This window comes from Pongo abelii, chromosome 16 (genome assembly GCF_028885655.2).
Source record: "Pongo abelii isolate AG06213 chromosome 16, NHGRI_mPonAbe1-v2.0_pri, whole genome shotgun sequence".
NCBI lineage: Eukaryota > Metazoa > Chordata > Mammalia > Primates > Hominidae > Pongo > Pongo abelii.
In genome coordinates, this window is record NC_072001.2 from 82,203,130 (window position 1) to 82,227,984 (window position 24,855).

General features: G+C 46.4%; 1 long non-coding RNA gene across 1 annotated transcript; it reads left to right on the forward strand.

Moving 5' to 3' along the window:
- The first annotated feature begins 763 nt into the window (after positions 1-763).
- Positions 764-24,449, forward strand: LOC134760216 (uncharacterized). Its single transcript, XR_010137200.1, has 4 exons — positions 764-6,003; positions 6,237-6,360; positions 8,293-8,395; positions 23,887-24,449. It is a non-coding gene; the product is annotated as an uncharacterized LOC134760216 (long non-coding RNA).
- The last annotated feature ends 406 nt before the right edge of the window (positions 24,450-24,855 follow it).

Genomic DNA, 24,855 nt, shown 5'->3' on the forward strand with positions numbered 1-24,855 from the left:
GCTAAACTCTGTCTCAAAAAAAATAAAAAATAAAAATAAATGAAGTGAGTCATTTGTAGCTCATTTCTCCCTCAAGTGCAGGGGGTGTGTGTTTTGTGGGAGCAATAGGAGGGAGAATTCCCTACTGATGCTTTCCCCTATCTTCCTGCAGCCTATCCCATGAGTTAGAACCAGTCCTAAGAATGAAAAGAGTGCTGAGGCGGGAGAATCGCTTGAACCCAGGAGTCAGAGGTTGCAGTGAGCCAAGATCATGCCACTGCACTCTAGCCTGGGCAACAGAGCGAGATTCTGTCTCAAAAAAAAAAAAAAAAAAAAAAAAAAAAAAGAATTAAAAGGGTGGAGGCCAGGTGCAGTGGCAGTGGCTCACCGCCTGTAATCCCAGCACTTTGGGAGGCTGAGGCCAGCGGATCACTTGAGGCCAGAAGTTCCAGATCAGCCTGGCCAACATGGTGAAACTCCATCTCTACTAAAAATATATATATATATGTATATATATATATATAAAACTTAGCCAGGCATGGTGGCACCTGCCTGTAATGCCAGCTACTAGGGAGGCTGAAGCAGGAGAATCACTTGAACCTGGGAGCAGAGGTTTCAGTGAGCCAAGATCATGCCACTGCATTCCAGCCTGGGTGACAAAGTGAGACCCTGTCCCCCACCCCCGAAAAAGAAAGAAAGAATACCTTACTAAAGAGAACCCCAGGGCAAAAGTCACTTTTTTCTTTTTCTTTTTTTTTTTTGTTTTTTTGAGATGGAGTGTCACTCTTGTTGCCCAAGCAGGAGTGCAATGGCGTGATCTGGAACCTCTACCTCCCAGGTTCAAGCGGTTCTCCTGCCTCAGCCTCCTAAGTAGCTGGGATTGCAAGTGCCCGCCACACCCAGCTAATTTTTTTTTTTTTTTTTAGACGGAGTCTTGCTCTGTCACCAGGTTGGAGTGAAGTGGCATAATCTCGGCTCACTGCAACCTCCACCTCCCGGATTCAAGTGATTCTCCTGCCTCAGCCTCTCAAGTAGCTGGGACTACAGGCGCCTACCACCACGACTGGCTAATTTTTGTATTTTTAGTAGAGATGAGGTTTCACCATGTTAGCCAGGATGGTCTCAATCTCCTGACCTCATGATCTGCCCGCCTCAGCCTCCCAAAGTCCTGGAATTACAGGCGTAAGCCACCACTCCTGGCCTACGCCCAGCTAATTTTTGTATTTTTAGTAGAGACGGGGTTTCACCATGTTGCCCAGGCTGGTCTCAAACTCCTGACCTCAAGTAATCCGCCCACCTTAGCCTCCCAAAGTGCTAGGATTACAGGTGTGAGCCACTGATCCTGGCCAACAGTCACTTCTAAAACCATTCTCTTTAAGAATATTGCAGAAAACTATGCCAGTTACTCCATAAACACCATATAGTGGACAGCAGGGTGTGGAGGCAAAGGCATTCAACTTGGAGTCAGCCTGGTCAGAAGCCCCTACTCTGCCTTGCCCTGTGACCTTAAGCAAGTAACTTTGCCTCTCTGAACCCCGGTTTCCTTATCTATAAAATGAGAAAAGTTGAGAATTCCTTGTGCATTTTTCATATCAGTGGTTAATTTTTACCCACTCTGTATTATTTTCTAATTACTCTTTATGCACAAATTGTTTTTGGGTCATTTCTTGCCACAAAGTTGAGATCCTAGAAAATAGTGAACTTTTAGTTTCTGAATGTTTTCTTTTATCAAGGTCAGGGTGAAATTTTATTGGCTTTTGTTATAAAAGCATCAGTTGTTCACCCAGAAGAGGACTGACTCTTAAGAGGGGAAGATCAAATAAATACACATATTGCTAGTACTGGACTGTGCGCCCAGCTCTGAGCTGTGCTCTTGAGTCCTCTGGGAACTGTGCTACAGCATGGACATGGGTCTCTAGTGTGCCTCCAAGGGAAGGCATGGGGTTACATGGTGAAGGTGGTCTGGATAGGGTGGCTGGAAGAGTGAGTAGTCAATGAATGCAGAGAAGAGAGACACAAAGGAAATGCATGCAGAGAAATGCAGAGTACATGAGATTTCTGAAGGAAAGAACAAACCCCAGAGCTTGTAAAAGAGCCATGAGCTGGCATTTATTGAGCACTTGACAATGAGGCAGGTGCAGCACTTTGTGTATGTTTAACCTTCACAAATGTTTTGAGTGCATCATATTATTTATGCTGTAGGGGAGAAACTGAGGCTCAGAGAGGTTATGAAATTGCCCACGGTCACACAGCTTACAAGGTGGCATAGCAAGTATTTCAGTTCACAGCTCCCTGATTCTGAAGTCCAAACTCTTGGGGTTTTTCATTTGTTTTGTTTTGTTTTGTTTTTGTTTTTGTCCTTGAGGCAGGGTCTCTGTTGCCCAGATTGGAGTACAGTGGTGCAATCATGGCTAACGGCAACCTAGACCTTCTGGGCTCAAGTGATCCTTCCACCTCAGCTTCCCTAGTAGCTGGGACCACAGGCACATGACACCATGCCAAGCTTTTATTTTATTTATTTTTATCTTATTTATTTATTTATTTTTGAGACAGAATTTCGCTCTTGTTGCCCAGGCTGGAGTGCAACAGCGTGATATTGGCTCACTGCAACCTCCATCTCCCGGGTTCAAGTGGTTCTCCTGCCTCAGCCTCCCTAGTAGCTGGGATTACAGGCATGCACCACCACGTCATGCTAATTTTGTATTTTTAGTAGAGACGAGGTTTCACCATGTTAGTCAGGCTGGTCTTGAAATCCTGACCTCAGGTGATCCATCTGCCTCGGCCTCCCAAAGTGCTGAGATTACAGGGGTGAGCCACTGCACCGGCCTTATTTTGCCTTATTTTATTTTATTTTGTATTGAGACAGAGTCTCACTATGTTGCCCAGACTGGTCTTGAACTTCTGGGCTCAAGCAGTCCTCCCACCTTGGCCTCAAAACGTGCTGAGATTACAGGCATGAGCCACTGTGCCTGGCTCCAAACTCATAATCACTAATGGCTCATCTGCCAGGTGCCAAGAAGGGGAGCAAAGTGCTCGAAAAGTTCAAATAAGAACTTATATCCTGTGCACAGAGGCAACAAAGGAGCTAGGCACCTGGGAAAAGAATAGGTGCTCTGGGTGAATGAATGAATGGCGGCTGGGTTGGTGTTGGTGTCAGATGCTGCAGAGGAGGGGAGGAGGGTGAGAAGCGGTGTCCTGAGCAAATCATAAGCATGTGTGATATTGTCATTCATCCCAGCACATCCCAGTCCCCTCAGCGGCAAATGGGGGAGGGGTGTGAGGGGCAGCTCTCCATCTCCTGCACCCCCTCCAAGAGGGCAAAAGTGGGTGGGTAGCTGAAAGAGCATCTTCAGCTCACAGAGGTGTCCCCCACCTCTCACAGCAGCCTGGCTTCTGCAGGCTAGGCCCCTGTCAAGCTTTCTGTGCTGAATTCTCTCCTGAAGAGGGCAGGCTGCTTCTCTGAGCTCCCCACCCTAAGTCACACAGCCTCGCTGGTGTGGAGCCCCTCCTGACTCTGGCCACATTTGTCTTTTCCCCTTCAGACAGGACAGCGGCTGAGCCTTTCTTTCTCTTCTATTCCACCTCACTCCTTCCCCTCTGTGGAATCTTCCAGGTGTTGGAACCTCAGGCAGAAATGTTCTAGTCCTGGCCGGGTGCGGTGGCTCATGCCTGTAACCCCAGCACTTTGGGAGGCCAAGGCAGGTGGATCACCTGAGGTCAGGAATTCGAGACCAGTTGGCCAACATGGTGAAACCCCGTCTCTACTAAAAATACAAAAATTAGCCGGGCGTAGTGGCAGGCACCTGTAACCCCAGCTACACCAGAGGCTAAGACACGAGAATCACTTGAACCCAGGAGGCGGAGGCAGAGGCTGCAGTGAGCCGAGATCGGCACTCCAGCCTGGGCGATGGAGGGAGACTCTGTCTCAAAAAAAAAAAAAAAAGAAAAAGAAAAAACTATTCTAGTCTTTTCCTCAGCCCCAGCCTGCTCTCTTGGGGGCCCTTGTATTCCCACTTCGTGCCCCTGCTCCACCCCCGTGTGCCCTGTGCCCGTTCTCTGTCTGTATTGTGGCTCTCACTCTCCACTCCTGGGCACCCTGCACTTCCTCTGGCCTACCTGGCTCCCGCGGCACAGTGCTTTGCCTGTGAATGCTGAGTATGCTTTCCTGTCTTCTTTTCAATTATGAACTGTCAATGTCTGTGTCTGACTTTTGCTTGAATTGCTTATACAGTAGGTTCTCAATAAATAACCAATATATGAGTACACTCTACATGGTACATCCTCACTCTCCAGTTCGCCTGTGTATGATGCTGTCTTCGGTCTCTTTCCTCATTCCCTTAGCCTGAGCAGAGTCTGCCAAAGCCTTGCATAGATTGCAGAAGGCTGCTTCTAAAATCCAAGCTCTTGAGGAATGGGCCAGCTGGCCTGAGTCTTCTCTGGCACTCACATTTGTTCAGCCTGCCACATTCCCCTTTATGTCATCATCTCAGTTAATCCTCATAGCATCTTTGGGAGCTGGATCTCATTATTATTCCCATCTCCTGGAGGAGCAAACTGAGGCTTCAAGCAGAGGAGTGGCATACGCATACAGCTGCTCCTGTATGCCACAGAGCTGTAACAACAGAGCTGAGAGACAATCCCAGGTCCCCCACCCTGCACTGCTTTTAATAAGAGTTGTCAGACAGGAGTTAATCAAGACAGAAATGATTAGAGTAAATGTGGAGGTGACTGATGGCTTGCTACTTTCTATAGTTGTTTTATTTTATTTATTTATTTATTTATTTATTTATTTTTGAGACAGAGTCTCACTCTGTCACCCAGGCTGGAGAGCAGTGGTGCTATCTTGGCTCACTGCAACCTCCGCCTCCTGGGCTCAAGCGATTCTCCTGCCTCCCGAGTAGCTGGGACTACAGGCACACCTGGGTAATTTTTGTATTTTTAGTATAGGTGGGGTTTCACCATGTTGGCCAGGCTGGTCTTAAACTCCTGACTTCAGGAGATCCCCCCGCCTCGGCCTCCCAAAGTGCTAAGATTACAGGTGTGAGCCACCACGTCCGGCCAACAGTTGTTTTATCTTAATAGAGGCTGTCCTAGAGGCTTTTGGATTTGTGGGGGTTGCTTGAGGCTTGCAGCAGAGGCTTCAAGATACTGTCCGAGAAATGGAGTCTTGACCACTGACTGATATAAGGCCACTCCTGGCTAAATTCCAACCTCCCAGGACAGGATGGGAGAGAAGCAGAGCAGGGAAAACCAGATCACAGCGGCTGGAGGGATAGGTGGGAGGTGAGGAGAAGGGTCTGCGATGTCAGCACATGGGAGGCGAGGAGCTGAGACTGCAAATGCAGACGGCCCTTTCAACATGGCCTGGGATGGAGAAAGAGAATGGGAAGTTGCCGTAGGTTTGTGAGAGAAGCAGGTGGCTCTTTAGGTACTAGTGGGAAGGAGCCAGGAGAGCAGAAGAGGCTGAAGACAGAAGAGAGAGGAGACCGTGGAAGAGTGAGCACTTGCGAGGGATGAGAACACCTGGAGTTATTAAGGGGGCTGGGGGAGGTAGTTGTAGATAGCATGAACTCCAAGATTGACAAACATATTTGAAAGAAGGTGCTATTGTACATTGAATTGTGTGCCCCCACCTCCAAAAAAATATGTTGAAGTCCAGCCCAAGATTAGAAGTATAGGAGTGGCCCCACATGGTCTAACAGGGAGCCACAGCAGAGGTTTTGGGCTCAAGGAGGCTAGTTGAGTGAGAAGGAGAGACAGCGCGAAAGGGAAGGTGGCTCTGGTTGCAGTACAGGTAGTGTGGCACGGAGGAGAAAGCGTGAGCACAGTCACTTCTGGGCTGTGCATTCGGTTGTGAGTGAAGCATGCCTTTTAAAAAAATTTTTTTTCCTTTTTTTTTGAGACAGAGTCTTGGTCTGTCGCCCAGACTGGAGTGCTGTGGCACAATCTCAGCTCACTGCAACCTCCGCCTCCCAGTCTCAAGCGATTCTCTTGCCTCAGCCTCCCAAGTAGCTGGGATTATGGGTGAGCACCACCATGCCCAGCTAATTTTTTTAGTTTTAGTAGATATGGGATTTCACCATATTGGCCAGACTGGTCTTGAACTCCTGACCTCAAGTGATCCCACCCACCTTGGCCTCCCAACATGCTGGGATTACAGGCATGAGCCATCATGCCCGGCCAAAATCTTGAGTTTTGTCTTCAAAAGTAGTCTAGTTGGTTGTCTGCTGCCTACTGTATACAAGTTTATTTTACAGCAAAAAAGAATGATCCCCTTCCCCCATCCTCAAGTGACTGACGCTCTTGGAAGATACTCCAACTATATCCTGAGTAGCACTGTGGAGAGCCCCAGTCTGAGAAGCATGAACTTTGAGAAGCAAGGTAAAGCCCAGAATCCTTTGTCTCCGCCATGGCCTTGGCATGGCCCAGGCTCCCTCTCCAGTCTTCTCTGGCTATGTCCCTCATGCCTGTGCCCTGAGCAAATCCACTTCCCGCTGTTCCTTCTGCCTGGAGTGCCAGTCCTGCCCTGCTCTGCTGGGTGGGAGGTGTTCTTGGGCTCCCACAGTCCCTTGTGTATCTGGTACTGCGGTGCTCCGTTGTCCTGGCTGCTGATCCCTAGACTCAGCGTCCTGAGTCAGAACCAGCTTCTTGCCTCTCAAAGCATTTTTTATCACCTCTTTTAAAGCACTCAGGTTCCACCGACAGTGATTTGGGCCTGATGGAGTTAATGTTTTAGATGCCCAGATACTGCAGGTTTGTACTAAGTCATGTACTTGTTCAGGCTTCCTCTGGTTCCTGGGGGTCCTGAAGAGCACTTGCCACAGGGTACTTCTGGTTCCATCCCTTGTGGGCATGGCCCCCCTTCCTGGGCTGAGCAGGAGCTTCTGGAAGCTGGGACCGTGCTTCTGCTGTCTGTGTGTGTCTCCCCCACAACAGCCTTTGGCTTGGAGTGGGCAGTGGAATATTCCTTGCTGAAATGGAAATGTGTGTGGCCCTGGCTCTTGACCTTTCCCCTTTAAGTTTCTCTGCTCTTAACTCCTTGATTAAAATGTCAAGTAAGCAGGGATCTGTAAACCCATTTTTAATTCCATGGGGAGTGGAACAGGGCTCCATTTTAAATGCCCTTCTGCTGTGGCTGGCATGAATAATCATCTCCTAAATGACACCCTTTGAGAATGGAAAAAGTAAGACTCTGTGCGGGGAGTTGGGGAGGCCACCCCTGCAGGGATCTAGTGGTCACTGTGGTTTTTCAGCACTGCCCCAGGGAGTTGGCAATATAGGCAAGGGAGCAAAAAATGCTATTAATCAACAAAACATTGGTTCAGAAACTGTGGAACGTGTAAGCTAGAAGCATCCTCAGAGGTGCTTTCAAATACCTCCCCCCAGCCTTTTGTTGTTGTTGTTGAGATGGAGTCTTGCTCTGTTACCCAGGCTGGAGTGCAGTGGTGCGATCTCAGCTCACTGCAACCTCTGCCTCCCAGTTCAATGATTCTCCTGCCTCAACCTCCCGAGTAGCTGGAACTACAGGTGTGTGCCACCACACCCGGCTAATTTTTGTATTTTTAGTAGAGACGGGGTTTCATCATGTTGGCCAGGCTGATCTCGAACTCCTGACCTCAGGCAATCCTCCTGCCTTGGCCTCCCACAGTGCTGGGATTACAGGCATGAGCCACTACGCCCGGCCTAAATGCCCCTCTTTTAGAGATGGGGAAATTGAGGTCCAGGGAGGGAAGCTGCTGTCCGAGGATACACCAAGAAGAGATGTCACAACTTGCCTCTCTCAGTCTGACAGAGTCCCAGGAGGAAGCCAGGCCACCCCGGACAGGGTAACCAAGCATCCGGTTTGCTTGGGACTGAGGGAATTCCTGGCACCTGAAACTTATTGCTAACACTGAGACAGCCTCAGGCAAACCCCAATGGTGGGTCATGGTTTCTCTCTCTGGCTATAAAGCCTTCCAGACGAGTTCTAAAAGAGTGAAAAGGCAGAGGTATCTGAGGCCCAGTCTGTCACTTGGACCCAGCAGGACCAATGGTCCAGCTGGCAGTGAGGTGGGCCGCCAGGCCTAAGGTGGCTGAGGCTCTAAAGCTTCCCAGTGTCTGCCTTGCTAGGCACTTCCCTCTGGGCCTCCAGCTCTGCCCGTCTTTGACTGTTGTGCTCTGTCTGTACAAAAGATACGATTTTTAAAATCTCTGTTGGGCTGTTTAACTTTGATCTCTGTAAACATTTATTTCAATAAATGTACATCCACATGGTATGTATTTTGAGAGGTTCAGTTTAGCAACGTGCTGGCAAGTCTTTCTGATGTTTTGCAGTTTGGAGAAATCCAGCTAGCTCTGTTCCGTGCTCTCTGTGTGACCCTGAGTAAATTCCTGCATCTCTCTGAGTCTTGGTTTCCCCATGTGTGAAGTGAGAAATGTAAGTATCTACCTTGTTGAGTTGCTCTGAGAAGTAAAGGAGAAACAACTGCAAATTGCCTGGCACATAGTAAGCACTCAGTAAAAGGTAGCTGTTCTTTTTTTTTTTTTGAAACTTTTTTTGTTTTTTTGAGTCTTGCTCTGATGTCCAGGCTGGAGTTCAGTGGTGTGATCTCTATTCACTGCCACCTCCGTCTCCTGGGTTCAAGTGATTCTCCTGCCTCAGCTTCTTGAGTAGTTAGGATTACAGGTGCATCTCATCACACTCAGCTAATTTTTGTATTTTTTGTAGAGATAGAGTTTCACCATGTTGGCCAGGCTGGTCTTGAACTCCTGTCCTCAAGTGATCCGCCTGCCTCGGCTTCCCAAAGTGCTGGGATTGTAGGCATGAGCCACTGCATCTGGCCAAAAGGTAGCTCTTCTTATCTCGACTCCCTGGTGGTTCTAGATCTAGTTGGTCCTTGCCTTTGAGGTATGGGGGAGTCAGCCAGCGGTTAGTGAAGGCACTGGAATTCTCTATGGATGGAAATTTAAGATTTTACCTCCTGGCTCCTGCAGGTTCAGAACTTAACTCTGCTTTAAATATGTATCAGTCTCCATGCAGAGGAAACCAATAGGCTTTTCACCAGAGCTTCTTTTCTCCTTAAATTCTCAGAACTGAGCTGGATTCTGATGGAGGCTCATGTCTTCTCTATACAGAGCTGCCCTAATCCAACAGTAAGGAAGACTGGATGTGGGCAGGTGGAGGTGGAGTAAATGGAGGGGAGCAGGGCTGTGGGGCAGGGCACTGGTCTGGGTATCAGGAGACAGGGCTTGTCCCAAGTCTGTCCCTCATGTGAGTGATGTAAGCAAAGCCCTTTCCTCTCTGGGCCTCTGCTTCCCCTCTGTGAGATAAGTAGGTCAGAGTCGGTGATCTCCAAGGCTCTATCTAGGTCTTGATTCTTTGACTCTAGGCTCCTACATCCAGCCCTGTGCTACATACACAGTAGGCATTGATAAAGATGACATTTAATGACTGTTTAATGAATTGATATATGGGGCGGGGGACCTTGCTGACACTCATGGGGACTTTGACCCTTACCATTCTCTTCCGTGGGGAGGGTCTGGCCCTAGTGTGACATTCACTTTTTTTTTTTTTTTTTGAGACAGATTAGCACTCTGTCACCTGGGCTGGAGTGCAGTGGCATGATCTCAGTTCACTGCAACCTCCGCCTCTTGGGTTCCAGCGATTCTCCTGCCTCAGCCTCCCGAGTAGCTGGGATTACAGGTGCCCACCACCACGCCCAGCTAATTTTTGTATTTTTTAGTAGAGACAGGGTTTCATCATGTTGGCCAGGCTGGTCTTGAACTCCTGACCTCAGGTGATCTGCCCGCCTTGGCCTCTCAAAGTGCTGGGATTACAGACGTGAGCCACTGTGCCCCGCCATATTCATTTATTTGCTATCCATCCCTGGCAGCACAGTCCTGAAGAGAAGTGTTGAGGGCCAGGATGTCTGTCTCTCCTCCCTGGGGTCGCAACCCTGACTTTCTCCTTCCAGGGGAGGAAACTTCTCTTCCAACTTAGCTCCTCTGGAAAGCAACCAAGAAATCTCAACTCCTTTTATTCAAACAAACTGGCCTGTAGACCAAGGCTGCCCTACCTGATCTCTAGGGTACCTGTGGGAGTGGCTCTGGTTAGCCCAGGATGTTCAGGGCCCTGGTGGCAAGAATGACCTGGACGAAAGAGCAGCTCAGGAGCTCTGCTGTTCTTAGAATAGATGGGGTGGGCTCGCCTTCCAGCTCAGGCTTCCCTGTGGGAGCTCTCACATAAACTCACTGCACTTAAACTCTTTGCAACTGTCCAAATCAAAAGGCGAGGTTCTCAATTCATACAGCAAAAGTTAGATGATGACAGTCAGTGTTTCCATTGGGAAGAGATGGGATTATCCATCCTCATTCACTGGCCACAGCCAGTCTTCTTTCTGTTTCTCCTCCTATGATCAGCTCTTCCCCCATTTGGGGCTTTCACTCTTGAAGTTGGTTCTGTCTCTCCAGGACATTCTGCCCCTCATCTCCTGCCTCAGGTGACAGCCTTCGGGTCTCAGCTGAAATGGCACTTCTTCAAAAAGTTCTTCCCTGACCTCTAGTCTAAGATAGGTGTCTTTACCACAGTTTTCCTTTGAGTTCTCTGTGCTTTTCCAAAATAATACTCACTGGCATTGGTATTTCTTTTTTTGTTTATGTATGTCTAGTCCAAGTTTCCCCTACTACAGTCAATGCTTATGGGGCAATGCCTTGTCTTTTTCATCCCTACATCCCTAATATCTGGTCATCTTTTCATTTCTTACAATTCTTTTTTCCCCTTTTTTGTATTAATACAGTCTCACCAGCTTTCTTTTCTTTTTTCTTTTTTTTTTGAGACCAGGTCTCACTCTGTTGCTCAGGCTGCGGTGGTGTGATTATAGGCGCCTCGAACTCCTGGGCTCAAAACAATCCTCTCACCTCAGCCTCCCCAGTAGCTGGGACTACAGGTGCATGCCACCAAGCCCAGCTAATTTTCTTTTCTTTTCTTTTCTTTTTTTTTGAGACGGAGTCTCGCTCTGTCACCCAGGCTGGAGTGCAGTAGCAAGATCTCAACTCACTGCAAGCTCCGCCTCCTGGGTTCAAGCGATTCTCCTGCCTCAGCCTCCCGAGTAGCTGGGATTACAGGCGCCTGCCACCACGCTTGGCTAATTTTCGTATTTTTAGTACAGATGGGGTTTCACCACGTGGTTCAGGCTGTTCTCGAACTCCTGAACTTGTGATCCGCCCTCCTTGGCCTTCCAAAGTCCTGGGATTACAGGAGTGAGCCACTGCCCCTGGCTTTTTTTTTTTTTTTTTTTTTTTTTTTTGAGATGGAGTCTTGCTCTGTTGCCCAGGCGGGAGTGCAGTGGCACAATCTTGGCTCACTGCAACCTCTCACATCCCGGGTTCAAGCAATTCTCCTGCCTCAGCCTCCTGAGTAACTGGGATTACAGGTGCACACCACCACGCCTGGCTAATTTTGTATTTAATTTTCTTATTTTAATTTTTTTTTTGTAGATATTGGGTCTTACTATGTTGCCCAAGCTAACCAGCCAGCTTTCTTTTAGTTAGATGTTGTTAGGCATATTTTTATCTGTGTCTGTTTTAGGTGTTTCTCTTATAAACTTGGTTTTGTTTTACTTTTAATCCAGCTTGACAATTTTTGTCTTTTACCTTCCTAATTTAGTTCATTCACATTTATTATGGTTTTCACTGTAATGGCTAGATATGTTTCTATCATATTTGATGTTTTATCATTATCTTTGTTTTTCTATGTTTTAATTTCCTTTCATTTGGATTTAATTATTTTTCTCATTTCATTTTTTCCCTCTAGTAGTTTGAGAGTAGTATGCTCTACGTTTAGTCTTTTAATAACTATCCTATAATGTTCAACATTTCTTCTTGAATCTCAAACTTATCTGAGGCTCATTTTCTCTTTTTCTGAACTATTTCCTTTAAACATGTCTTTAGTGAAGGTTTGTTGATAAACTTAATTTTTCTTTGTCTGAAAATGATCTGATTTTCTTATCATTCTTGAAATATAGCTTCATTAGTTTAATTGTAAGTTGACTGTTCTTTTTATTCCAGCTCTTTGAAGACATTATTCTACTGTCTTCTGGTTTTCCATCCTTGCTTTTGAAAAGTCTGCTATCGATTTAATTGTTTTGTTTTGTTTTGTTTTGAGACAGCATTTCACTCTTGTTGCTCAGGCTGGAGTGCAATGGTACGGTCTCCACTCATTGCACCCTCCACCTCCCGAATTCAAGCAATTCTCCTGTCTCAGCCTCCCGAGTAGCTGGGATTACAGGCATGCGCCACCACGCCTGGCTAATTTTTGTATTTTTAGTAGAGACACGGTTTTACCAGGTTGGTAAGGCTGGTCTCAAACTCCTGACCTCAGGTGATCCACCCACCTCGGCCTCCCAAAGTGCTGGGATTACAGGTGTGAGCCACCGTGCCCAGCTGATTTAATTGTTGATTTATTTTAGGTAATCTGTCTTTTCCCTCTGGCTGCTTTAAGTTTTTGTTTGTTTGTTTGTTTTTTAAGAGACATGGTCTTGCTCTGTCATCCAAGCTGGAGTACAGTGGCCCAATCACAGATCATAGCTCACTGCAGCCTCGAACTCCTGAGCTGAAGTGATCCTCTCATTTCAGCCTCTCGAAGAGCTGGGACTATGAGTGCACACCACCTCACCTGGCTAATTTATTTTATTTTATTTATTTTTTTTTTTTTAGACAGAGTCTCGCTCTGTCGCCCAGGCTGGAGTGCAGTGGCGCAATCTCCGCTCACTGCAAGCTCCACCTCCCAGGTTCATGCCATTCTCCTTCCTCAGCCTCCCGAGTAGCTGGGACTACAGGCACCTGCCACCACACCAGGGTAATTTTTTTGTATTTTTAGTAGAGACAGGGTTTCACCGTGTTAGCCAGGATGGTCTCGATCTCCTGACCTCGTGATCCGCCCAAAGTGACCTCGGCCTCCCAAAGTGCTGGGATTACAGGTGTGAGCCACTGCGCCCAGCTATTTATTTCATTTTATAGAAACAAGGTCTTGCTTTGTTGCTTACGTTGGCCTTGAACTGGTGGGCTCAAGCGCCCCTCTTGCCTTGACCTCCCAAAGCGCTGGGATTGCAAGTGTGAGCCACAACACCTGGCTCCTTCCCATTTTTGTTAGTCTTTTGTTTCTTACTCATGTTTTCAAGTAGATCTTTTATTTCTTTAAACTAAATGTTATTATAGTTTAATCATAGCAGCTTAAGTTTTTATGGGCATAATTCTGCTGTCAGTCATGTCTGTTGATGTCACTTCTGATTGTGAGGTCATGTTTATACACACTTTACATCTAGGAATTCTTTGCCATCTGGATTGAAGGTAGTCTTCACCAGAGAGATTTTCATTTACTTCTGCTACTTTTAATTAAGATACAGCTTGGGCAGGGCACAGTGACTCATGCCTGTAATCCTAGCACCTTGGAAGGCAGAGGCAGACAGATCACTTGAGGTCAGGAGTTCAAGACCAGCCTGCCCAACATGGTGAATGAAACCCTGTCTCTACTAAAAATACAAAAATTAGCCAGGCGTGGTGGTGTGCACCTGTAGTCCCAGCTACTCAGGAGGCTGAGACAGGAGAATTGCTTGAACCTGGGAGGCAGATGTTGCAGTGAGCCAAGATCATGCCATTGCACTCCAGCCTGCGTGACAGAGCAAGACTCTGTCTCAAAAACAAAAACAAAAACAGAACAGCTTGTATTGTTTTGGACCACATCTTAGTACATGAAGTATATGCTTTAGGCCCTAAAACCATAAACCAAATCCACACTATAGTTATGAATTCTCAACAGGAGACTTTTTTGACCTGGTTGCCAGGGGCTGGGAGGAAGGATGAAGAAAATGGTATAAAATTAGATAGTGGTGATGTTTACACACACACACACACACACACACACACACACATATATTAAAAACCATTGAATTGTACAATTTAATTAAACAGTTTATTCAATCTAATCCTCGAAACTGTCTCGGCCTCCCAAAGTGCTGGAATTACAGGCATAAGCCACCGTGCCTGGCCTTTTTTTTTTTTTTTTTTTTTTTTTTAAGACAGGGTCTCACTTTGTCACCCAAGCTGGAGTGCAGTGGTGTGATCTCGGCAGGTGGATCACTTGAGTCCAGGAGTTCGAGATCAGCCTTGACAACATGGGGAAACCCTGTCTCTACAAAAAATACAAAAAATTAGCTGGATGTGGTGGTGTGCACCTGTAGTTCCAACTACTCAGGAGGCTGACATTGGGAGGATCACTTGAACCTGGGAGGCAGAGATTGCAGTAAGCTGAGATCACACCACTGTACTCCAGCCTGGACAAGAGAGTGAGACCCTGTCCCCCGACCACCCAAAAAAATGTTAGTTGCCAACATTTAAAAATCAGGAGTTGGCCGAGCATGGTGGCTCATGCTTGTAATCCCAGCACTTTGGGAGGCTGAGGCGGGCAGATCACCTAAGGTCGGGAGTTCTAGACCAGCCTGACCAACATAGAAAAACCCCGTTTCTACTAAAAATACAAAATTCCCCGGGCATGGTGGTGCATGCTAGTATTCCCAGCTATTCGGGAGGCTGAGGCAGGAGAATCGCTTGAACCCAGGAGGCAGAGGTTGCAGTGAGCAGAGATCGCACCATTGCACTCCAGCCTGGGGAACAAGAGTGAAACTCCATCTCAAAAAAAAACACAAAAAATCAGAAGTTTTAACTTAAAATCCAGATTTCCGGTTCCTTTCTAAATCAAGTCAGCAGAACCAGTGATCTTGGGCCTATACATCCAGAAGTGGCTGCCCCTTTAGATCAGACATTTAAAAAAACCAGTCTCACAGGCACCTCTGGCCCTTCACTCATCCAGTCAATGGCAGACCTGGGCACCAGAGCTCTTACAACTATACGTAAATCTCTATTCAGTCAATCAAGAAATTCTTCATAAGTTTCTCAAAGTGAAAGGTCACATTCAAGAACTCTTCAGCTGTCTGGTACGTAATGGTAAGAGCGTGGACTTTGGAGCCTGACTGCTTTATCCAAGTTCCAGCTCTGCCATTTATTAGCTGTGTGACCTTGAGCAAGTTACCTAACCACTCTGTGCCTCAGTTTCTTTATCCTTGTGATGATGACAACACTCCCTCCTTCCAGGATTGTTATGAGGCTTACATGAGTTAACATACACGAAGTCTTAGGAAAGTCTCTGGGACATGCAAAATGAGAAGAGGTACAGAAGGAAGTGACCGTGGCATTGGTAACTGGAGGCTTTGAAGTTGTCCAGGACTGTGTGTGAAGCCCAGCACTGCCACTAAGCTAGCTGTGCGGTATTGGACAAGTCATTTAGCCTTGCTGAGGTCCTTTTAGTACTTGAAGGGCCTCCACAAAGTGGAGACTCCACAAATGGCTACTATGTTCATAAAGTGCCTGCTAAATCCTCTTGGCTTAATTCTGTAGCATTCACTAGCCCTGCTGCCCACCCCTTCCAGAGCTGGGGAATGGATATTGATCAGAAAGAGGGCTGAAAAGAACAAAGAGGCTCTGCAGGGCACAATGGCACCATTGTGAGCTCACAGGGCTCACAATTTCCTTTCTGTCCTTTCAACCTGAAGGGATGCCATCTGGGGCCTGGGTGGGAACGCGTGGGGGTCCATGCAGAATTCCACCAGCTGACTTCACGGAAGGTCAGAGTTGTGCAGGATGCCAGAGAAGGGACAGCCTGCAGGATCCTTTGCAGCAGTCTCCTTGTTATGTAAATGGAGAGCCTGGAACTCCAGTGGGAAGGAGACTTGCCTGGCACCACAGGGCAAATCAGCAGCGGGCTTGGGGCTGGAACCAGAGCCTCACATGGGGGGCAGCAGGGGGTCCTGCTGCTCCAGGCCATACATTCCCAAAGGACATTTGAGACATTTTGACTCTAGACATTTGACCTTTTCTCCTTACAGAATTGTCTATTCTATCATTAAACACACTGACAAGATGCAACAAAGCAGACATTTATCTTGCAACTTAAATAAATATTTAGAAAATATCTAAACCCTGATACTCTTGTTTTGTCATGTTTTCCCTTCCTTTTAAAATAACAGCTTATTAAGATATAATTTACATACCACAAAGTTTACCCTGTTAAATTGTACAATTCAATGGTTCTTAGTGTATATATGTGTGCAATCATCATCATTATCTAATTTTATACCATTTTCTTCATCCTTCCTCCCAGCCCCTGGCAACCTTTAATCTACTTTCTTTTTTTTTCTTTGAAACGGGGTCTTGCTCTGTTGCCCAGGCTGGAGTGCAGTGGCGTGATCTGGCTCACTGCAACCTCCACCTCCTGGGTTCAAGTGATCCTCCTGCCTTAGCCTCCCGAGTAGCTGGCATTACAGGCACCCACCACCATGTCCGGCTAATTTTTTGTGTTTTTAGTAGAGATAGGGTTTCACCATGTTGGCCAGGCTGGTCTCGAACTCCTGACCTCAGGTGGTCCACCCACCTCAACCTCCCAAAGTGCTGGGATTACAGACATGAACCACCGCGTCCGGCCACTAATCTAGTTTCTGTCTCTGTGGATCTGCCTCCTGCATGGAATCATACAATACGCAATCTTTCGTGACTGACTTTTCTTCACAGAGTAGGATGTTTTCAGAGTAGAATGTTTTCAGAGTAGAATGCTGTAGCACGTATTAGTACTTCATTTACTTTGTGGTTGAATAATATTCCATTATATAGAATATAATATTACAGAAGATTTTATGTCTCTCTTCACGAATTGATGGACATGTGGTTTGTTTTCACTTTTTGGCAATTTTGAATAATGTTCCTATGAACATTTCTGTACAAGTTTTAGTGTGGACACATTTTCATGTCTCTTGGGTCTCTACCTAGGAGTGGAGTTGCTGGGTCATATGGTAACTCTATGTATAACCTTTTAAGGAACTGCCATACAATTTTCCAACTACACCATTTGACATTCCTACCAACAATGTATGAAGGTTCCAATTTCTCCCCATCTCTCCAACACTCGTTATGATCTGTCTTTTTCATGCTAGCAGCTTGGCAGCAGTGTGGCCTCTCCTTGCCTCTCAGGCTGCTCCCTTGTCCCCATCCCCACAATGCCCCTGAATCCGCCTTGGTTGCCCCTTCCCTTACAATCCAACCTTATGTGAACTACATACCATCTCCTCGATGTGAATGAGATAACTGGAGAGCACATGACACCAAGTCCCTAATTTAATGGGCATCCCAGGCACGGTGGCTCATGCCTGTAATCCCAGCACTTTGGGAGGCTGAGGCAGATGGATCCCTTGAGACCAAGAGTTCCAGACCAGCCTGGACAACATAGAGAGACTCCATCTCTACTGAAATAAACAAATCAATAAAAAATAAAAGTTAGCCAGGTATGGCGGTGGGGGCCTGTAGCCCTAGTCACTCTGTAATTCCAGCTACTAGGGAGGCTGAGGAGGAAAGATCTCTTGAGCCCAGGAGTTCAAGGCTTCAGTGAGCTATTATTGTGCTACTGCACTCCAACCTGGGTGATAGAGTGAGACCCTGACACTAAAATAAAAATAAATAAATGAATGAAAGAAAGAAAAAAAAGGGCACCCATTAAGGGTAGAGCACAAGGTCTGGCTGAGTTCACAGATTGATGGGAGGAAGCCAAGTGCTCTACATGTCAGGCAGCACGTACCACACATGTTCATTCATCCAGTCCTCACAATGCTCCTATGAGGTAGGTAGGCAATTTTCAATGTCCTATGGTTTTATGAGTGGCCTGGTCAGGATTTGAACCTAGGTGGTATCACTGGGTGTTTCCTCTCTGCACTAGCTACGGCAGAGGGACTGTGTTGACTCAAAAGGGAGTATAGTCAAGTGTGGGTGCACGAGAGAGGACATTTGCCTTCCTGGTAAGCTGTAAGGCCTTCCTGGAGGAGGTGCTTCCTGATAGAGGTCTTCCAGGATAGAGTTGAGAAAGGAGAGTGGGGAGCAAGTATTCCAAGGTAAGGGAGGAGTGCGGTTGGCATCCTGGAAGCTTGAAAGTGCATGACTTGGCCAGGCACCGTGGCTCATGCCTGTAATTCTAGCACTTTGGGAGCCTGAGGTGGGAGGATGGCTTGAGGCCAGGTGTTTGAGACCAGCCTGGGCAGCATAGCAAGACCCCATCTGTATAATTTTTTTTTTTTTTTTTTTTTGGCTGGAGGAGACAGAGTCTCGCTCTGTCACTCACGCTGGAGTGCAGTGGTGTGATCTTCACTCACTGCAGCCTCCACCTCTGGTTCAAGCAGTTCTTGTGCCTCCGCCTCCCAAGTAGCTGGGACTACAGGCATGTGCCACCATGCATGGCTAATTTTTGTATTTTTAGTAGAGACAGAGTTTCTCCATTTTGACCAGGCTGGTCTCGAACTCCTGACCTCAAGTGATCCGTCTGCCTTGGTTGGCCTCCCAAAATGCTGGGATTATAGACTTGAGCAACTGTGCCCGGCCAAATTTTTTTTTTTTTAGATGGAGTCTCACTCTGTCACCAGGCTGGAGTGCAGTGGTGCGATCTCTGCTCACTGCAACCTCCGCCTCCTGGGTTCAAGTGATTCTCATGCCTCAGCCTCCCGAGTAGCTGGGACTACAGACGCGTGCCAACATGCCCAGCTAATTTTGTATTTTTAGTAGAAATGGGTTTCACCATGTTGGCCAGGATGGTCTTGATCTCTTGGCCTCGTGATCCGCCCGCCTCGGCCTCCCAAAGTGCTGGGATTACAGGCGTGAGCCACCGCGCCCAGCCAAATTTTTTTAATTAATCAATTTAAAAAAAAAAGGCTGGGTGCGGTGTCTCACGCCTGTAATCCCAGCACTTTCGGAGGCCGAGGCGGGTGGATCACAAGGTCAGGAGTTCCAGACCAGCCTGGCCAATATGGTGAAACCCCGTCTCTACTAAAAATACAAAAAAATTAGTCGGGCGTGGTGGCGTAGGCCGGTAATCCCAGCTACTTGGGAGGCTGAGACAAGAGAATTGCGTGAAGCTGGGAGGCAGAGGTTGTTGCAGTGAGCCAAGATCGCGACATTGCACTCCATCCTGGATGACACAGCATGACTCCGTCTCAAAAAAAAAAGAAAAGAAAAGAAAAGAAAAAGAAAGAAAAGAAAGTGCCTGGCTTTGCCCTTTCCAGCAGCTCCACGTGGCTGGAACATCCTGTATGGGTTGTCAATCAATTAGGCCTGAGAGGTAAGCTGAAGCTAGACCGTGCAAGATGTGGTAGGCCTTGTTAAGGAGTTTGGACTTTGGACTTCATCCTGAAGCAGTGGGTAATTTTGCAGAGTTTTAGAGAAATATCAGAATGATTGTGCTGGCTGCAGAGATCTCCAAAAATCACTGAGGAGTCTGGTTTAGCTGCAGCTGATACATGGGGGAGAAGGGAAGGAGACTGGAGTCCAAGGATTTTTGAGTCTCATCTCAGCCATCTCCATGGTGACACTGGAAGATGGCACAGTTCCTTCTAATGAAATTTCCTTGCTGAAATTTCAAGTGTTTTGTTTCATGCTGGCCTAGACCTTGGCTTCATCCCCTTCTCTCTGACACACAGAGGCAAACTGAGTAAGTGAGGGGGTGGGGAAAGAAATACTGGGATGAGATGGGGAGAAGTGGAGGGGCCCTGTAGTGCCACCAGCCTGTGCGATCTTGGCCACCCATCCTCCGTTCTCCAGCCCCAGGCCCCTCCAGAACCAGCACCAAGTAAAAATCAAGTTGTGCCTCTTGGAAAGAAGAGCCTTTCTTCTCGTACTTACTCACAGAGACTCTAAAGAGGGGACCAGCACTCTTGTCCAGGGTTCTGAGTGATCATCAAGTCATGAGCTGTAAGGCTGGGAGGCTCTTTAGAGATCTCCTAAAGCCCTCCCTTGACTTAGCCCTCCCTCTGCCTCTCACCACGCCTTTTTATTTGTAGATGAAGAAACAGAGGCCTGCATTATGGAAGTGACTCTCATAAAGGTTAAAATTCCAAAGGGGCCGGGCGCGGTGGCTCACGCTTGTAATCCCAGCACTTTGGAAGGCTGAGGCAGGCGGATCATTTAAGGTCAGGAGTTTGAGACCAGCCTGGCCAACATGGTGAAACCCCAACTCTACAAAAAAAAAAAAAAAAAAAAAAAAAAAGACGGGCATGGTGGTGCGTGTCTGTAATCCCAGCTACTCAGGAGGCTGAGGCAGGAGAATTGCTGGAATCCAGGAGGCAGAGGTTGCAGTGAGCCAAGATTGCACCACTGTACTCCAGCCTGGGTGGCAGAGCAAGACTCCATCTCAGAAAAAAAAAAAATTCCAGAGGAACTCTTAAAAAATTAAAAATAGAATTACATGATTCAACAATTCCACTTCTGAGTATATACCCAAAAGAATTGAAAGCACGAGCTCAAACGGATATTTCCATACCAATGTTCATAACAACATTAGTCACAATAGCCAAAAGGTGGAAGCAACCCAAATGTTCATCAACCAATGAATGGGTAAACAAAAATTCCCTGATATATACATATAAGGGAATGTTATTCAGCATTCAAAAGAGACGAAATTCTGATACATGCTACCATATGGATGGACCTTGAAGACATTATGTGAAATAAAATAAGCCTGACACAAAAAGACAAAAATTGTATGAGTCCACCTAAATGAGTACCTAGAATAGTCAAATTCATAGAGACAGCAGAATGGTGGTTACATACAAAAATTAGCCGGGCGTCGGCCTGGTGCAGTGGCTCACGCCTGTAATCCCAGCACTTTGGGAGGCCGAGGCGGGCGGATCATGAGGGCAGAAGATCGAGACCTTCCTGGCTAACACAGTGAAACCCCGTCTCTACTAAAAATACAAAAATTGGCTGGGCGTGGTGGCAGGCGCCTGTAGTCCCAGCTACTCAGGAGACTGAGGCAGGAGAATGGCGTGAACTTGGGAGGCGGAGCTTGCAGTGAGTCGAGATCATGCCACCGAGCGAGACTCCATCTCAAAAAAAAAAAAAAAAAAAATGGCCGGGCGTGGTGGCGCGCACCTGTAATCCCAGCTACTTAGGAGGCTGAGGGAGGAGAGTCGCTTGAACCCGGGAGGTGGAGGTTGTAGTAAGCCGAGATTGCGCCATTGCACTCCAGCCTGGGCAACAGAGCGAGACTCCGTCTCAAAAAAATAAAAATAAATAAAAATTTAAAAAATGGCCGTTGCAGGAGCTGATGGGGGGAGAGGGCAATGTGAAGTTACAGTTTGCTAAGCATGGAGCTTCAGTTTGGGGTGATGAAACAGTTTTGGTGATGGATGGTGGTGATGGTCACATAATAATGTGAATGTACCTAATGCCATTGAACTGTGCACTTAAAAATGGTTAAGATGGTAAATTTTATGTTGTGTATATTTTGCCACAATTTAAAAAAAAAAAAAAAAAAGAGGCTGGGCGTGGTGGCTCATGCCTGTAATAATCCCAGCACTTTGGGAGGCCGAGGCGGGCAGATTACAAGGTCAGGAGTTCAAGATCAGCCTGGCCAATATGGTGAAACCCTGTCTCTACTAAAAACATACAAAAATTAGCTGGGCATGGTGGCAGGTGCCTGTACTCCCAACTACTTGGGAGGCTGAGACAGGAGAATTGCTTGAACCCAAGAGGCGGAGATTGCAGTGAGCCAAGATCACACCACTGCACTCCAGCCTGGGCAACAGAGTAAGACTCTGTCTAAAAAAAAAAAAAGAAAAAGAAAGAAACACAGACACACACATACAAAAGGAACAAGGATCCAGATATCTTAGGTTTAGCAGCATTTATTTCTGAATAACAGGATCTATATACTCCTCTCTCTTTTTGATCTGAGTAACCAAGGAGTTGATTTGGTTTAAATGGCTTCGTTGTGAGGACCGTATGAATTGTGTAACTGATCAGCTTTCCTTTTCCACCATGACTGCTAGAAAGCTTCGGATGAGATTTGTAGTCTACTTATAGAAAAGAAGTATTCAGAACTTCTGAGTCTCTTTTTTTTTTTTTTTTTTTTTTTTTTGAGACAAGGTTTCTTACTGTCACTCACTGAAGTACACTGGAGTACAATGACGTGACCAAGGCTCACTGCAGTCTTGACCTCCCAAGACAGGCTGAGATGGGAGGCCCAAGAGATCCTCCCACCTCAGCCTCTCAAGTAGCTGGGACTACAGGTGTGTGTCACCATGCTAGGCATGGGGGGTCTTGCTATGTTGTTAGGGCTGGTCTAGAACTACTGGGCTCAAGTGATCCTCTTACCTTGGCCTCCCAAAGTAGTAGGATCACAGGTGAGCCACCTCTCCTGGCCTGGGTCTCATTTCTGTAAGTCTAATTGTTGGCCACATTTTAAAGTTTTATCTTTCCTTTCCTTTCTTTCTTCTTTCTCATGTACTTTTAAAAAATAACCCTTTTAATATTACAGAAGTATACATATGCATTTTAGAAAATTTGAAAATAAAGCAAAAAATTTAAAAAGTAAAACGTTCAGATTCCCACTACCCAAATAACAATATTAATATCTTAGTAAATGGCCTTCTTTTTACCAAAATGAGTGACTACATTTATTCTGTAACTTGCTTTTTTCAGCCAAACATCTCCACTTTCCATTACAGTAAATTTTCATCTCATCCAGTATTCAAACAATATGCAAGTTTCTCCAGTTGACTCCAAAATCTCTTTATAATTAGTTTTTCCAGAACAGTATCCAATCTAGGATCACCTATTGCATCTGACTGTTATGGCCCTTTTGTCTCTTTTAATCTGGCAAAAGTCGACTAGGCACGGTGGCTCACACGTAATCCCAGTACTTTCAGAGGCCAAGGCGGGTGGATCACCTGAGGTCAGGAGTTCGAGACCATGGCCAACATGGTGAAACCCTGTCCAACATGGTGAAATCCTGTCTCCACTAAAAATACAAAAATTAGTTGGGTGTGGTGGCACGCACCTGTAATCCCAGCTACTTGGGAGGCTGAGGCTGAGGCAAGAGAATCACTTGAACCCAGGAGGCAGAGATTGCAGTGAGCCGAGAGTGTGCCACTGCACTCTAGCCTGGGCCACAAGAGCAAAACTCAGTCTCAAAAAAACAAACAAACAAACAAAAAACTAGCAAAAGTCGTTAAAAAATATATAATACTTATTGAAGGTTAGTTGTCCTGGAGAATTTCCCACCCTCTGACTTTGTGTTATTGGCTCCTTATGGTGTCATTCATCTTGTCCCTCTATCCTTTATATTTCCTGTAAACTGGAATTAATATCAAAAGGCCTATGGACCTTTAGATACTAATTAATCAAAAACATTTTTTGACTAGAATAAATAATTACCATTGATTTTGTGTTGTATCACTGCTAAAGATACACTATCTTGTTGAAGATTAGTAAAGCACTAGCAAAACTCAGATTAATTTCTGGATTAAGGTAATAACAACCTGAACCCACCATCATTCAGTGAGATTGTCCTCCTTGCATCTAGTAACCTGTGTGGTGTTACTTCGATCCTGTAAATATCCAGTTCTCCACCAACTATTAACATATAAAATTAACATAATGGTTTAACCACAATTGATAACCCTTGTTTAAAAGAATTTGCCACTGCTGGGTGTGGTGGTTCACTCCTGTAATCCCAGCACTTTGGGAGGCCGAGGCGGGTGGATCACCTGAGGTCAGGAATTTGAGGCCAGTCTGGCCAACATGGTGAAACTACATCTCTACTAAAAATACAAAAATTAGCCAGGTGTGGTGGTGCACGCCTGTAATCTCAGCTACTCAGGAGGCTGAGACAGGAGTGATCACTTGAACCTGGAGGTGGGGCTTGCAGTGAGCTGAGATCTCCCTATTGCACTCCAGCCTGGGCAACAGAGCAAGACTATGTCAATAATAATAATAATAAATGAATTTGCCAAAGTATGCTTTTCTAATCCTGCTTTTTTTTTTTTTTTTTTTTTTTTGAGACAGAGTATTACTCCCTCGCCAGGCTGGAGTGCAGTGGCACGATCTCGGCTCACTACAACCTCTGCCTCCCGGGTTCAAGCGATTCTCCTGCCTCAGCCTCCCAAGTAGCTGGGATTACAGGCGCGCGCCACCACGCCGGATTGTACTTTTAGTAGAGACGTGGTTTCACCATGTTGGCCAGGATGGTCTCGATCTCTTGAACCTCGTGATCTGCCCGTCTCGGTCTCCCAAAGTGCTGGGATTACAGGCGTGAGCCACCGCGCCCAGCCTTTGTTTTTTTCTTACAAAGTAGTTTCACTCATTAACTGGGACTGTTTGGCTACTGTGAAATCATTTATTCTGGAAAACAGAATAAATCTGTATTTTTTTTTTTGTTTTAGTAGGGAGAGGCTTGGAATAATGGTCCCTTCCCACACTGAGGTTCTATCAGTCTATGGAATAAATGTTTTCACTTTTTAGTTTTGAGTGTGAGCAAACTCTACGGTATTTTCAATTACTCGCTGAGACTGCTTTAGCTTTCTAATCTTTCGTGTAAACACCATGGTATGTCTTAGTTGAACCACTGTCGTGCCAAAGAAAAGAATTCCGAAAATCTCTAAGTCACACGATCCCGAGAGTCCAGCCAGCTCTGCAGCTAGGCTTTCAGTTCCAATTGTTTCCAGAGAGTGTGCAGGACATTTCTCCCGAGCCGTCTTTTGCAGTGGGCCACGCGGGTGCTGAGAACATCTCTGGTCCCCGCGCTTCAAGGGGTGGGCGCACTGCCGGCGGGAATCTTTAGGATGAACTGGAAGCACCCCCACACTCACTCCTATTCTCCGGGGCTGGAGTCGGCATCGCCTTCCTTGGCCCGCCTTACCTTTAAGGAAACGGAAAGGTGCTGACCACTAGAGGGCTGCTTATACATTTTTATTAAATAACAGAAGTTTGTGCGCACAGAATCAGACATGAAACACAAGTTTTAAAAGTCATGAA